The sequence below is a fragment of the Rissa tridactyla genome, chromosome 2 (genome assembly GCF_028500815.1).
Source record: "Rissa tridactyla isolate bRisTri1 chromosome 2, bRisTri1.patW.cur.20221130, whole genome shotgun sequence".
Taxonomy (NCBI): domain Eukaryota; kingdom Metazoa; phylum Chordata; class Aves; order Charadriiformes; family Laridae; genus Rissa; species Rissa tridactyla.
The window spans coordinates 37,136,414-37,153,294 of record NC_071467.1 but is presented as its reverse complement, the minus strand read 5'-3'; the positions used below and the strand labels follow the sequence as shown (position 1 = coordinate 37,153,294).

Sequence of the window (16,881 nt, the reverse complement as noted above, 5' to 3'; positions counted from 1 at the left end):
AATATTTAAACCCTGGAAATGCAAAAGCACTTCAAGCGCTCAGAAATCACTGAGTTCTCCACTGGAATAAATTGTTTCCGGATGAAATGGGAAGCTGCTGCATACAGACATTCTTTATGCCGCGCTGGTCTGAGGAAGCAATGAACACATCTCTGGCTGAGTCTGTAGGAAGATGTGGGTCTAGTGTATTTTCCTGTTGTCTGAAAGACCTCCCTTCTGGCATGAAACTGAGTACGTAAATTCAGGACTGACTCAGAGATGGAGTGAGTCACACACAACACTCCCCGCAGTCCCTCAGGTCTTCCTTGGAGGCTTTGTGACTGTGTTTCTTTTGTGAAGTTAAGTAAGATCATTGCAGCCCCAGGACATAGTAACAGTCATATATTACCGCTTCTGGAATGATTCGGAAAACTCTTTATCACCAATATGTCCCAGGTATGGGAAAAGTCCTGCACAAAGTAAACTCTCCTACGGTTTATTGGTTATCTGTGTTATATGGGAAGGATTTCTCTCACTATCACACATACACCTACACTCCCCAAAATTCCCAAACTACGCCATCCAGCAGTATCTAAACACCTGCTGTTCAAAGGCTGAACAGTAAATACTAATCTTGCATTGCAGCATGCTGTAAGCCTTTGCCATTGTGAGATGCTATTAAGTCTCTATCTGTACCACAGTTTGGAAATGTGTTGTGGCAAGGTTCCTGAGTAAGGCTGTATTCAGAATGTAGGTAGTAAATGGTGCACAGAAACCTGAAGAAGAAAAATGAAAGAAAGAAGAAAATTGAAAATGTCCCTGCAATTCCTTTAAACCAGCAGCAGTTAAAGAAAATAACGGGTCCTTTTTCCATAGAATAAACTTATGACATAACATCCTCTCTTAAGTCATAATGAACTCGTTTGTGCACCTACAGGAAAGTATTGTACTTTCATATGCTCATGAATGTGGAAAACAGGGATCTGGAAACTTGGACAATGGTAGCTACCATCTCCATGTGTATTTTTCTGCTCTGTAATGGACCAGTTCAACGCCCATTAAAGTTAATGGAAAGATTCCTGCTGATTCCAATGTTGTTGGACTCATTCTTCTGCAATATCATCCGATGGCTTATTTCATCACCACTCTGCCTCATCATCCAATATTTTTAGTCTTTTGTATGTGTAGACAAAGAGGTTCATAAAGCCAGTGTTTCACTCCAGCTGGTGATATTAGATGATTCTTGATGTCATCTTATCACACATATTTGAAACTAGCATCTTAAGTGTGGTGGTGAACAAGAAAGAAAAGATAAAAAAAAATCACAATAAAAGAAGGAGATATTTTAAAAAGAAAAAAAGAGAGCTTTTCTTGTCCACATGCAGTCAGCATGTTGATTGTGAACAGGAATGAAGTGAGGATTGTGTTTTAAACATCTTCCCTTGGTTTCATTTGCTGATCTAGCCATTGTTTTTTTCATTAGCTTATTTTCATGTTGATAATGTTTTTCTTTATTTGCTTTGCTGTTGCATTCTTGGCCATTAGAAAACACTTTCCTTCCAAAAGTTCTTTGCCCAATTTGTTTCCCCTAACAACAACAATAATAGGGAAAAATACTCTTTTTAATAGCAATTCAACGGCCAAAATTCATCCTTTGGTACTTATGTGCAGTCACAATTTCAGTGGGATTTGCACTTATGTTACTGAAGCTAAAAATCTGGCCTTGTGCATCACAGACCACCCCTCCACGTTACTGCAAAAAGTAAGGCTTCATTTATGTTTCAAAATTGAGGGAATAATATGATTAATCATCTTCTAGTGTTTGCATGCCTATCGTACTGGGGCTCCTTCACATCCTCTCGTACTGGGGCCGATGGCTAATCTTTCATTGCATCATGTGCTTGAGACTTGGTCCAGCTAACACAGTAAGTGGAAAAACTACGTCAGCTGTGACTTCTTGGCCTTTCATTATATCACAGATTTTGCTATGGGGAAAAAAAATGCTGTAACACTACTGTGCATTCAACCAGCTCTCCTGTGGGAAGAGCTCTGGTGCACTCACCCATCCCTACCACTGGTCACCTGGGAGTTATTGCACTCAGAAGGTCAGCAGGGTGTTGCTGGCTCCTATGATGTGGTCAAAGGAGGATTTACATGGCTATTGGGACAGATAAGTTGTGTCGAGTGTGATTGATGGTGGGACTGCTTTTTTAATTCCCAAGCTCTTGGCCCAAGCAATATGCATGCCCAAGAGTGCTGAGGGTATCCACAGAGAAAGGCAAGTCTTCATTAGTTGCCCATAACTTTACATGACATTAACGGTGAGCAGAAAGGTTCAATGGTAGCTAGTGAGAATCACAAAGAAACCGTTCAGTCTGGTTATCCTAGCTATTACAGCACTGCGAAAAAATTGGAAACCAATCAACAAAAAATACATTATTAAAAGCCGGAGAGATTAATCTCTCAAAGAAATAGAGCCAAAACCCCATATTAGGTAACACAATAATAACATTATTTTTCACGTCTCCAATTATTTCATACCTATGTATTTTTATTGTACGTTAAGAGTGCTCAATCTAGATTCTGGGCTTAAATTTTGAAAGTGAAATCCCAGAGGACCTATTGGTTTTCACAGCCACTACCAACTTGAAAACCTAACAGCACATTGGTTTGTTTTCTGATTTATTAGGAAGCAGGCTTAACTGAACTTACTGGCCGGAATCTAAATAAGTCTTGCTGGATTTCTGTTTTGCACCTGCAGAAGCAGCTTTAGAGAGCTACTGCCCTCTGTAGATACTGTACACAGTCAGTACAACCTTCTCAAGAAAAGAATTAAAGAAGAAAGAGAATTGTTGATAAATTAAGGAAATTGCACTTTGCTGTTACCCTTCTCTGCTGAAATTAGAGGCAATGGTCCCAGTGAGGCTTATGGGACAGCTCAAAAACCCATTACTTACGCAATATCTGTCTTATTGTGCTGGAATATTTTCCTAGAAATAGTGTATAGATAAATACAAGTGATTTGTTCAGGTTTTTTTCTTTAAAAGTATTATTAAATTTATTGCTTAGAAATTGTCATAACTTTCTATTGCTTTATTTATTACAGAAAAAAAAGACTGAGCTGACGAAGAGTGGAAAAATAATGACAATATTTCTTTCCTGCATAAGAAAAAGGTAAGATTTAGAGTACTATAATATTGCAAGTACTTATTTATAGCATAATAATAACTATGAGGTGAGTTGTTAAGTTCCCAAATACTGTCAGCTTTTTATTTAAACTTATCTAGACCTTCACAGTCTTGGACGCCTAAAGGCGGGTCATTTAAAATTCACAATATTTTCGGAGTAACTGAGACAATAAGTCCACTGCCAGGCACTGTATATGCCACTGTATCGACCTGTTCTGCATTAGAGAAGCAAAGATTACATTTCATTTTGTAGCAGCATATTAGGGGTGCATGTATTTCACGTTCCTTGTTTTACACTATCTCCATTTTGGGTTTGTTGAAAGGAGGGTTCATTCTTTTGTGGGTTTTTTTTTTCTTCTCACTCCATTTCCTGGAAGCTATAAATGCCCCAGTTTTTTCTGGAATTTCTTTTTTTTTTTTGGGTCACAGGTACCCAGTTGTGCATGAAATAATGCTCCCCATATGTGTTCATTGTTCCCATTGCTGGTGCCTGTGCAAGTCACCAGAGTTTTCCTAATAAGGTTGGGCTTGACCTTTCAGAAGTTCTCAAATGAAGAATCTAACTGCGTTCATCATCCTCACAACAGACAGACTTCCTTGCCACTGCCCTTATAAAACTGCTCTAAGAAACAGTAAAGCATGATTGTTCCAAAACCAAAGTCAAACCACAGAGCTGTTCAAGAGTGCACAAGTATGAGGCAGCCAGGCATACTTCTAGAAGAGTGGTGCACCGGATGGAGGGAAATCCCGAAGAAGTGGAGCAGATGATAGACTGACAGAGAAAGAGAGTTCACAACAGAGGAAACTAAAGCCTAGAGAGAGGCCTTTTTGACTGATGGGCTGGCTTAGGCAGGAAAACCCCGTCTCGTGGTCTCAGTGCCCCCATGTCAAGGCGAGGGTTTCATGATGTATGTGCTGACTGCTGGGGTGGTGGCCCCCAGTTCTGCTCCTTTCTGCCTGCTCAGACAACACTGGCAGCAGTGTGACAACACAGGGAGCCAGGTGACAGAGCTGACCCATCTGAAAACTAATCTGCTTGTCAGTTTGCTGGTATGCTTTTGGCTAGCAGGATTAATACTTGGTCAGATTAGTTCTTTCACCTGGCTCCCTTCAACCCCAAGAGCGTGCGTGCTGGCACACGCCGGAGAGATGTGCTGCCAGGATGGGAGGGGAAGGTGGTGTCTCTTCTGTCAGAAGCTTGTGACTAGTGGAAGATAAGGGAATGTGAAGCTACTGCTCATGCCACCAAAATATTTCCTGTGATCGTGAAAATAAATGAAGCAGAGCTCTTCCGTCAGTGAAACTTTCTCCTGACTGGAGTCACCTATAAGATCCTGCATCTTTGTAGTTGCTCATGTCAGAAGAGGAGAAAATAAATATGACCGATCGGTTCTTGTCAAAGGAAGATGATGAGTGAGGAATTTAGATGAATATAGTAGATACTGGTAGTTACGTTTCAGCTACCTAAAGACAAAATGGACTCATTTGTGCTAATTTATGCATGATTTCAATATTACCTTATTTTAGAAAAGAGTAAATAAAAGAATGAACAATTATGAAAGCCAGGACAAGTGAAAATTGAGCCAAAACTGAAAATTCTATTAAAATATTGCAAATATTCTCAGCAAATATCCTGCCAAGTTGCAGAACTTAGTGATGGACATCTAGCTATTTGAACCATCCATTACAATCTGAGGCTGGAGACGTAAAACTTTTGTTAGCTTAACCTGAAGTACTTTTGTACGCTTAACCTGAAGAGGTACAATTCTTTCAAATTTGATAGAGCTCTCCTACAGGGAATACACAAGGAAAGCACTTTCATTTGATTTTGACAGCTAAATAAAGTATAGCTTATAATTTCGGTCCAGTTATTTTACAATAGTAGAAATGAATAAATGATTCTTTTTTTTTTTTTCTTTTTTTTTTTTTTGCTTAAGTAGAAGAACATCCACTATAAGTTTTTTTGGCTGTATTAAGGCACAGAAAAGGCAGGTACACATTGATAGGTACTTCAATAATGAACAATATGCTCTCTAATGTTTCAATTATTTTTACTATGGCAGCTTGCTGACTCGTAAGCAAGGTAATTAGACACGGATAAACTTGGATCTGCAGGGTGATTCAGCAAACTAAATAGGAATGAATAAGTTTAGTTTTGCAAACAAATTCTAAATCCAGTATGAACACAGCTTGTGTTACAACTAAAATGTATGATTCCTAGCAGCTATAAGAATTAATGTGTTTTCCCCTTTTTGCAGGTTTTGCCTATAATAAATTCACTGAGCAAGACATACAGACTTCTGTGCAATGCTATGAAAATTAACCAAGGCACATTAACTGCAGGAAATCTTCAAAGGTACAAAAATAAAATGCTTATTCAGTAATTAATTAAATCAAACAAGCCATCAGCATGTGCTACATAGCCTAAGTATTATGTCAGGTCAATAATTAAGCTGTAGTAAATCTTCTGGAGGTTCTATCCTGCCAAACTTTAAAGGCTCAAGACTAACCCAAGGACCCTTAAGATTTTAGTGAGCCAGTAAATGATTACACAGATAGCTTCTCAATCCAAAGCTTGCTACTATTAACTTTCTATTTTTTAAGACATCCAGAAATTGTATGTTTTGTGGTAGTTGAATAATATCCTGTGAACAGAATGTATGCCTTTCTTGAGCCTATGGAAAGGAATGTTTTATAGGCTTGAGTTATGTCAAGATAAAAGTGCACTTTTCTTGCAGAGAAAGACATACATTAAGCAAAAAGTAATGGTTTGGAATTTTCCCTTGTTTATATGAACATGACGATTGTGAAAACTTGAAGCTAATCTCACTGTATGCAGCTGGTCACGGTAAAGAAAAGCACTATGCAAGCTGTTTTATGCGTCTCTGCCAAAGCAATTCCAAAAGATCTGCGCTAGTTATGTGCTTTGAAAGCCTGGCTGACTTTTAGGTGGAATTAGGAGGTCACAGCAAGTTGTGTGGTGACCTTGTGATGCGGGAATTATGGCACCAGGGTGAATATCAAATCATACATCTCAACTTAACAAATAAAAATATAAAGCCACATGGAAGCTTGAAATGCTCTGAGATTCAATTTTCCCTCATCTGTATTATTTTCTGTCACCTCATTTACATAAAATATTTCTGGTTAAACAATTTGCAAATGCATTTGATTTAATAGCAGGTATATGTGTGACAGAGGTAAATTTGGATTTAAAATTAAGGCATGACTAGCAATGAAAGACAGCTGGTGCACATCAAGTTTATTTCACGTGCGAGTCTTTGCATGGAATTTTGTTTGGAACCAGTTACCATTTTGACAAGTTAGCTCATAGTTTATTTTAATTACAGAATATTTAAATTACCAGATCTTCAGATAACGTTTCATAACAATTAGAATGAATATAAGATTATCCAATCTGCTTTATTTTCCCTCCAGATGTGTTGCTGTATGTTGGTCTCATATAAAGCCCATATTGTTTGCTTACATACAGTATATGAGGATATCCAGGCTGTCCTATACCATCAATCTGGTCATTATCTCCAGTTCTATCTTAATGTTCTCTCCCAGCTTTATCTAAATTTTTCGTAGGTTTATCTATCGGTTTATCTGTATTTTTTCTAGGTTGCTCTTAAAGACCTTAACTAGAGTAGGGCTAAGAAAACACATGCCTTAGATTTCCATAGAAGTGGAAGTTATGAAATAACATGGTTTAGATGAGTGATCTTGCTTTTGTTGAAGAGAATGAATTGGATTATTATTTGCAGTGCCTTCCAGTTCTATTGAATGAAATGACAAGTGATCATTTTGGTGATGTTCCCAGTCTACCAAAGGGAGGAAGCACAAATAATCTTATGAAGAACTGTTTATTGGAAGATTTCCAAGCAATTTTTGCAGATCCAAAGGTTATTTTTTTTTTTTTTAAAAAAAAAAGCCCAACTTTGATATTGTTTATCTAACCCGAAACTTTAGAGGTTCACTCTTCATTGACTACATCATGTGCTGTTGTAGAGAGATTTCTCAAGAGAAATTTATAAACATACTTAGGTTGTGGTATCACATACAATGAAACTATAACTGTGAAGTATGCATAAATTTAATTCATATTTTTCAGTATTAGGAATTCCTTCAGAATATTTATTATGAAATAAATGTTATCACTTGCACCATGGATAAAATGGTCGAAAAGTTCCAAGGAAAAATGAAAAGGCGGCTTTTTGACCTGAAGCTTAAAAATCATGTCTCTTATGTATATAATCTATTAATGACACTCTCAGTGCAAAGACTTTCCTGGCACATTATCCGCTGACATTCCAACAGCCAATTTCAGTTAATTAAGTCGAATACAACTTAACCCTTGGGGTCAGATTTTTTTAGAAATGTCGTTTCATTACTGCACGCCCACGTAACACAGTCCCAGTTCCAAACAGGCTTTTGGATCCTAGTTTATTTGTGGGAAGCGTAGGAGCTTGAAAAACCATTTCACATCATCTGAAATGAGAATGATCTTGAACCAAGAACCGGAGAGGTTTACATTATGGCATTTCACTCCAGGTTACGGGGCTTAGGAGAGTGAATCTGCATGAGGCATTGATAGGTCAAGAGTGCTGGGCTGACCAGTGGTGTCTCCAAGCAAAACACCTGGGTAGATGGTCAAACAGGTCTCACAGAATAACTTGGAAACGGGCAGTAGATGGTTAGGAGAGGCTGGGAAGGTGAGCAAGAGAGACATACAGCAAGTGCAAGAAATAGTTTTTTACAGTTCACTACATCGCCCTTTATTTTACTGTATGGACAATGAGGGCACAGTCACTGGTCTATCAGCAGAAGGTATTGCTGAGCGTCCTGCTGGGAGGCATACAGCAGCTTTTTGTAGGGTTCCTCTTTCTATGCTGTGATATTTCATTGTTATTAGTTGTCTACACAGCCAAGCCATGCTGAATCTGTAATCAGGCAGCTTTTCTCTAGCCAGGATCTTGTCAGGCATTTTCATCTCCTTGTCTGGAGGCTTTTTCTTTCTCTCTTGCTAAAAGGTCAGAAGGAAATACCTACAAAAAATAGAGAAGTTCCATGGGAAAAATCCTCTAACACAGAGGTACATCTCTGTCTTGCATTCACATACACGTTCTGACATGCACCCACACAAAGATTATCTGCTAAGAAGCATGTGCTAAACTATTTGCTTCTGCATCCAAGTGATCTCTGCCATCAGTGACCTTAGTTCTATCTCATTAGTATATTTCACTTTTGGAAACAAAACTGTTTCATTCTCAACTCTTTTTTGTCCTCTCACACTGTCAAGTGTCTCAGTTTGGAAAAGAGGATTGTGTAGAAGGGGATTATTCGCTGAAAGATAAGGGGGTTTCCTCCTAAATGCGTTAGAGTAAATAGCTTTTAACGACAATAGATACATCTGATAAAATGAGGTATTCCAAGAAGACACAACTTTGCCCCTTCCTTGCCTCTCTATTTTGTGACCTTCTTGCCCGCAGCACGTTTCTGATCTGACCTGGTAAACTACTGCCCTTTCCATTTGGATTTCTTCTCCATCACCCTCTCGCACATAAACCTTTTCTATGTTTTTCTATATACACCACTGATTAAGACCCAGAGGGAATATTTTACAGACTGTCAATACAGTAGAAAGTCTATGATCTTGGAATTTTCCTTTTAGAAGCTGTGAAAGTGAAGATTCTGGGATTCACCTTTAGTTTATATCCATAACCTACCACATGTCACTTATATGGAGCAACAGGTACTTGTTTGCCTTTGTGGCTGCCCATCCCTATTAAGTTAGTTCACACCAGTAGAGCTCCAAAGAGGAAGTATGAGGTTTTTCTCCTTCATTACCTCCTGCTATTTAGTGGAAGGGGTTCTCAACTGCCAATTACATTGCTTCATTGCTTTTCTTACCGGCATGTTTCTCCGTACTGTCTTAGTGAGGAAGAGGGGGTCAGCAGTTTGGTGGGGAGGACACTGAAAGTATGCTCAGGAAAACAGAGACGGGCAAGAGAAAAACAGATCTCAAAAAATTCCTCCCCCAGCCTGCACCAAACCGAAGGCAGGAATTTTTGTATAAGTGGACTCTTAAGAGTTCAAGATCAAGCTTTCAAAACGCCAGTCTCTGGAAGTATTTATGAACCTTTTCCCACACTTAGGTGGTGATTTTTTCCTGTAAGAGCCAGGTCACTTCCTTCCTACCCAGTATCAGTCGTATTACCACGCCTTAGTGGAGAATTGGTGCTGTGCAAGGGCATCAGAATGAGACATTCACAGCCTGATATAAATGCCTCTAATATTTCATGTAAGGAATGTTTTTAAAGTAGGTTTTGTAAAAGATTGTATGTGTCATTATTTCCTCTACCCCTTCCAACTATTTCCATTCAGATGGATGTTTTAAGAAGAATGGAGATTTTTTTCAGCCACACGCTTCTGTTGCCAGTAACTTGATCCAGAATATCTCACTGTTTTTCTTGCAAAAATGCAAAATGTCTTTATTAGGAAGTAGACCTATAGCATCATTAAGATTGTCATGATATAGTCAGGGAACGGAAAAAATAATACGAGAAAGATAACTCTTTTCTGGCTTTATGTATTAAGACCAGAATGACAAAAGAAAACAGCTAAAGCAAAACCACGCAAACAAACAGAAGTGCCTAATGTGACACCATTAGGGAGATACAGTAATATTAAAACTGTGAATGCTTTTTGAGTGAAGTATATGGATAAGATTAACGTTTCTTCACAGTGGACCTTTTTGGTCATCTAGAAAAAAATGACATATCTGCAACTGCTTAAATCTACTTGCAGTGAGAAAAGCGCTTGGACTTGTGTTTATATATGTATATGTGCTATTGACATAGCAATGAAGCAGCTTACTGACTTGGGGCCAAGAAACAGTAATGAGAAAACTTTCCAGCATTTGTTGTTGCCTTGCAGATTTACAGATCTAAGGCAACATTTTTTTGCCCATTGTTGCCTCAAGTTGTAATCATTTTCCCCACCTCCTCCTCAATCTGTTCCCAAAAGGAAGAAGAAAATGGCCTATTTTCCGTGTCACACGAAGGCCGGGTATGTTTCGGTCTTGGCAAGCATCCAGATTATGTACCGCAGCGCAGTACATAAGCGCAGGCTCTCACCTAAAGAAATGTTGAGAATGAGGATATTACTTCTGGGGAAGAATTCAACCATGTTTTACACTTTATTACTCAAGTGGAAGAAAAATGTATGAGTTTCCAGCCAGTTTTGCAGTTCTAAATATATAGGAGATTGTACAGCCAAGGGAAGAGGTGTACATGAGATTCTCTAAGTCAGTTATCACCCCTTTCTCATCTCCTTTGGTACCACACTGCAATGGGAAAGCTGGTGCACTAGTTAGTTGATTAACCTGGTATTTAGAGGAATTTAGTCTCAAGTCCTTGCTCCAGTGAAGACTTCTTGTATGACAGTGCTACAGTCAGCGCCACAGGGAAAACATTGCTTCACCATCTCACAGGAGAGCTGCGGAAATAGATACAATTTAAGATTACGGAGTGCTTGGATAATGCAGTAATGGGATGCTCATAAACGCCGTAGAGAAATCCCAGGCTTCACGGCTCAGCAGCTGTGTATTGCGCAGTGGGCATGTTTATCTCTAGGAACTGATCCTGGAAGCTGAAGGCCACGCCGGTTCCCACTGAAGGCGTTCTCAGACCCTTCGTTGATCAGGTCCAGAGCTTCTACGGGATTTTGAAATCCTGTGAGAGGTAAATTAAGATGGCTAAGGCAATAAAATATAACCACTGATTAACAAAGCAGGTCTTTATAGCCATTAATTCTATATTTATAAATAGCCAGAGACATGACTGAGTGACGGTGTTCAACCATGCAACTAATTGAAAGCAAATAAAGATATGATGACACAGTAATTGTAACTGAAACGAAAACATTCTTCACCAGCAATTTTAGATTCTTATACACACATTAACTTTTTCTTTTAGGTAGGGAGGCCTTCCCCACAACTTTTCATAGTTTAAATAGTACCAAATTAAACCATCATGTATACTGTGTGTTCCTGAATGTTTAAAATTATGCATAACTATTGAAATCATACAGGATACCATAAAACTACACAAGAATATCATTTTTCTATGGAAACTTGGACTTTGAATTTATGTTGTGATTTTGATAAATTTGTAAATATCCCAACTAGTGGCCACTATGTCATGGAAGTGGTGAAATGTGTTTGCAGGACCTCATGCTTAGGTTATGCTTAATATTCTAGAAGGATTGTATTCTGTAATGCTCAGAACAAACATAGTGGCTGGTCTTTACACCTCAAGGTGCTCAGCTGGATCATGATGAATTTTTAATCTTATGAAAGAAGAGAAATATTTTGAGAATATTTTGGGGTGGTGGTTGTGGTTTTTGTCTTTTTCATATTATTTGTCTTCCAGTCACTACCAAGTGCTGTTGTACCACCTTCTGAATGCATGATCTGATTGCTAGGTGCACTGAAATTTTCTGCTGGTTCTCTGTTGAGAGACTTTCCTCCTTGTCTGAGTATTGCATCACACACATGGGACAGGCTGGGATAAAAATAAAGGGAGGTGATGCAGAGGTGAAGGTGAAGCATAATGCTGAAATGCAACAGCAACAAAGATCTAACTATTAACATGAAGGATATTAACTGGAATAGACAGCACAGGGGTGCTTATAGGTGTTTGTTGGAAGAAAAGGTGACTACAGAGAGCTGAGTGGATCCACGTCATTCCAAAAGTAGAGCTGTTATCATCGAGCTTTCAGACTTCTGAAAAATTTCTGGTGATTTTTATTAAAGTGCAGCTCTGTCATAAGACCAATATCATAAGGTTCCCATGTCTTCTGTTATTCCTTATGGTTACAGTGAATTTATTAAAGTTATAGAGTTCGTGCTCTCCAGCAAGCAATTTTACAAACATAACTTCTATCTTATAAATCACTAGTACTAAAGGTATACGGGCTATATTAGACATTTTCCTTTAGCAAAGATTTGTTGGCTACAAACTTTAGATGCCCTAATACAGTTACTCATTAGATTATCACCATTGTAACATCTGAACAAGCCTTTTACCTCTGGAGGACTTACTCCACTGTATCTGATGGAATGTAATTAACTACTGAGTTAATACACAAGGTGACATAAAATCCTGTTTAAATTTTTAACATTATTGGCCAGAAACAGATAAAGGGGTTAAAAAAAATATACTAATATTGTCTCCTTTTTTGCTGTTGAAGTAGTTTTGAAGTTGGTTATTCACTAAGCAAAGACTGCTGAATAGGAAGACGTCACTTTGCAAGCTGACTTTTCAGTGCAGGACATTTCTATGTGCATTCTTGATGAGTATATTGAATAGCAACAAAATACTTCCACAGATCAGAGTTTTAAAATACGTTCTATCTAAATAACACTGTAAGAGATTCCTGGCTCTTATGTTTCACTGACTTTTTTTTTTCTTTTTGCAGACTTATGTCTTTTCTATAAGGTATAATAATAAAGAATGAGATTTTCAAGTAGCACTGTTATTTCACTATATGAAGAAAATAAGAGGGATCATTTCACCAATCATTGGAACGCAGCCATTTCAGGGATATGGAATTTTATTGGTGCTAGCAAATTAAACAAGAGTTTAGTGAGGAGTAGAATAATATGTGCTGCTAAAACTTCAAAGAAAAAAGTAAGCAGGATAGAATGCAGCTACTTAATTAAAATATTTTGTGTATGTCTTATAGATGTTTATTTTAAATAATAGGCATTTTCTTTAGCTGTATGAACTCATATGCTGTTTCTATAAAGGGAGATGTTTGACCTGCTTCAAGCTATAAAAGAAGATTTGTGATTGTCCTAAGTCCACATGCCCTAGATTAATGTTAGTGTCAAACCGATTCTACGTTAAGCTCATTTAATGTACCTCTGGGCTATAAGATGTTACTTTGCCAGCAGCAAAGGTCACATGTTTTCAGGTATTGACAGTGCAAGTAATGACAAGTTGTTTCTGTGTTTGAGTGCATCAGGGTCCTTTTAGCATTCATTCAATGAATCTGGCAAACTGTAGCCTCTGCCCAAGAGGGCTCTGTGCCTTTGAGCATACAGCAGAGGGAATTATTAAACCTCCAGCTCTGAAATCTATAGCTTCTTTTAGTTAAGACCTCCCAAAGGAATTTTTATGCCTTTAGCTACATAGCAAACAATTTTGAAGCTGATTTTACCTAGGTAGAAAATTTCTTCTTGATCATAAGAAGAAACGGAAAGAACTTTTTATATACTTATTGTTTTTTAAAGCACATTTTTTGTTTTAATATATTTAGGTATGCCAGGTCAAACTAGCCTTACAACAGCAGTTGTAAAAAACAAAGGTCTCTCTTAAACTTTGCAAGCACTGGCCCTAAGGAAGGAAGCCTGATCAAATAGCTGAAACTCAGGAGCAGAGCTAAAGTTCCTGGCTCCTTCCCAGGTTGTTGAGTGACATAAGAAAGTCGTGTGACAATACCGAGATTTACACAATGTTGTCAGTCATCTTGAACAGGTAATCATAAAATGCATTAAGCGGCTCGGATAGGAGCTTGACATTTCCTAAACATTCACAGAATATACATGTCTTCTCCTGTACTTTCCAGTGGCAAAAAACACTCAGAAAAAATTATTTAAGGCAAAAGGCAACAAAGTGTGTTAATGTTATGATGCTCTGGGAATAGAATTTGCTAAGTATTATCAGATACCTACTATCTGTGTGGTAGATTTTTTTCTCCTAGACTGGGATCTGAGCAAGGGGAAATGGAAACAGCTTATAAGGGGTGGCAAAGGGATGGATACTCGAGGCATCTCTCTCGCACCAATGCAGAGACCTAGGTCAGGGCTTCAGTCAGGCTTCTCAGGGAAGCAGCTACTTGGAGCCTGAAATCATGTCCTCAGTCTCAGTGCTTGCTGCTAGATTGTTTATACATTATCCCAAAATTGTTATTTGATAAAGAGCAGAAAGGTCTCAAGAATGCCAGCACTCCCTCCCCACATCAAGTCATCTAACCTGCAGAACCAAGCCCTCCTCCTCCCCAGCATATGGATCTCGTCTGGAACAGCTTTCCCAGGAAAGGTAGACTGAGCCTTTTGTCACCATTGCCTGGTGACCGAGGAACTCTCCTGGGACTGGGGCTGGAGCTCCCGACGTCATCAGGAGGAGGAGGGCTTGAATCTCAGACTTCCAGTTTCCTGGTGGATCCCCAGCATCCTGTGAATTTTCCATGGCCAACGTGTGCCTCACAAATTGGGCTCCTCTGGAGACTTATGCCTGTTTTGCATCTCCCAAACAGCTTTAGCTAAATGGGGGGATCTTAGGCAATTAGTGCAACAAAGACAGGGTGACAACTGAGCAGACCCAGAAGCCTAGCATTAGGTCTCCAAGGAACTTTAGGTATCTTAAGCTGTGCAGCATGATAGATATGGATTATTTTAATTGCTCTTCTGAAGTTAAGCTCCTAAATTTCTCTGAAAAGGCATTGATGTGATTTGTTGCATGCCTGCTGAAAAGCACATTGGTTCATGCTATAGTGACCCAAGTATTGTTAGAGATTGTTCATTTGTTCTCATATGTGTCACAGTTCCCAGAGGGGTCCGTGCGGGAGTTTAACTGAACCTGATTAGCTTAATCAGCACAGACTTGTGCATGGACATGCCTTTCTCACATCTGTGCCATTTGTTTCACTGCTTCCCTTCTCCCTTTTCTCTCATCACATTTTTCCTTACCAAAGTTTCCCGAATTTTAAACACTTCCCTGAATCTTTTTCCTTTTTATTCCCTTCCCAGTTGCCTTTTTATCTTAGTAGAAAGCTGTGGAAGGTGTAAAAATGGCAGATGGGAGATGAGACTAATTATGATCTGAAAATGCAATATAGTTTGCCTCCAAGATCTTCACAGCAAAATTTGGGATCTGGACTTAGCTTGCTTAGCACAGCTGAGCAGAGGAAGGAGAACTGTTGAGTATGATGATATATTAGGCTTCAGAAGAAAGTAAAAAAGCATTAGAGGGCAAATTGTGCCAGGCTTTCCCTCACAGTAGCACTGGGCATTCAGGCACAGCTTCCCTTAAAAGCATAAGGAAAAGCAGTAACTGAATACTTTTAGTGTTGCAAGTGAAGTCTTATGCCAATGTCACTCTTCCAAAGGCAACAATATTGGCTTATATTGTTAAAATTCAGGATTACAATTGATGCTTCTGAACACAAGTCTATTTTTTTCCTCCCAACCGCAGATCATAGGACAGTAATATGCTTTCTCTACCTTTATGAGGAATTACGTGTACTGAGTTTTAAATGCGTGTATAAGAAAGGAAAATAATGTGTATGTGCGTGTGTGTGTGCGCCTGTAGGTAGATATAGATGGAGACATAGAAATAATCTCTAGCCTTGTCTTGTTATGGTGACTGTTGACTCCCCAGACATAAGCTGAGAAATCATGAAAATTTAAGAAACCCTCCCCAGTGTGACTCTTTCATCCTCTTCCTCTGTACCTTTTCTAGTTGTACAATAGTTGTACCTTTAAGTACAATTGAAGGAGGGTCTCCAGGGAGATTTTAGTCCATGTATGTACAGTAGGTTGATTATATCCTAAACATCTTTCAAATCTGTTCTTTTCAATATATTTTCAGTAAAGGGGGATTGGCAGTAACTCAGAAATGACACCAATTACCTGGTTTACTGGGTGGGATTCAGAGACCTAGTTGTAGGCATTAGTGTGTGAATATCTGGTCTCCCATTATAGGCAATAACATTTGAATCAATACACCCAGTGGGGCTTGGAGAGTTGCACCTGGACAGCCAAAGAGTTTCCAGGTTCCCTTAACTGTAGAGACTAGACTCCCCTCAGACTATCATTGGAGCTTAGACACCTACCTCATGTAGTGACACTGACCTTTTGAGAATTAAATCTAGGTGTCTACAACGTGGAGGTGAATCCCACCCAGTGCAATTATTTAAGTAGATGCAGATGTGTGTGTGAAGCAAAGACAGTGATTGGATTAAAACTGCTGTGATTTTGACATGAATAAATTCCAACCTAGTCTGTTATGTGGCCCTCAGGGGTAAGTAAAATCCAGCGTATGGTTAACTTACTTTTATGTGCATTAACCTATCACAAAAGGGATATATATATTCATAAGGCAAGTAACTCTATAGAGTATCTTTCTCATGATTATGATATTCAGGGTGCTCAGTAAGTGTTTAGCAATGGTAACTCCCATTAAGCATTATATAAGTCAATTACATTTACCCATTTCCAATGAAAATATTAAAACCAGAAGGTGGAGAGCTGGTCCTGTAGAGTCGGAACAATTCCAAATAATGATTAGTACTATAAAGTAAGAGCACTCGTCACCCTTAGAAGTTGTTTAGCACTAAGCAGGGTGGAGTCCTCAGGGGCACGTTCATACCTTGAGAGAGGCTCAGCCTAAGACTTAAGAAGCACTGACAAGTTGTCAAAACAGACCTGAAGTGATTCATAGGTTTTTGTGCTTGATCCTGTGCATGAAGGTGAATCTGACTATAAGTAATAAAATTCCTTCCTCTAAATAATAAGATTCAGTCTTGTTTTTCTGTGCAAAACAAGTTGCTGACAGCTTAGAAATAAAGAAGGGTTTGAATTTCTTTTAGGCTCAGAGCTCTTAAATTCTTCTGTCTCGGCGCTGCCTCACTAGATATGTTGGTT

General features: G+C 38.7%; 1 protein-coding gene across 9 annotated transcripts in view; it reads left to right on the top strand.

The window, feature by feature from the left end:
• The window catches only part of SULF1 (sulfatase 1), a 141,469-nt gene that overhangs the window by 34,751 nt on the left and 89,837 nt on the right, over positions 1–16,881 (top strand). For all 9 annotated transcript variants that reach the window (XM_054192612.1, XM_054192611.1, XM_054192613.1 and 6 more), the window contains 2 exons: positions 3,086–3,153; positions 5,426–5,523. The gene's annotated coding sequence lies outside the window, so the exon portion shown is untranslated. The remainder of the gene's footprint in view (positions 1–3,085; positions 3,154–5,425; positions 5,524–16,881) is intronic.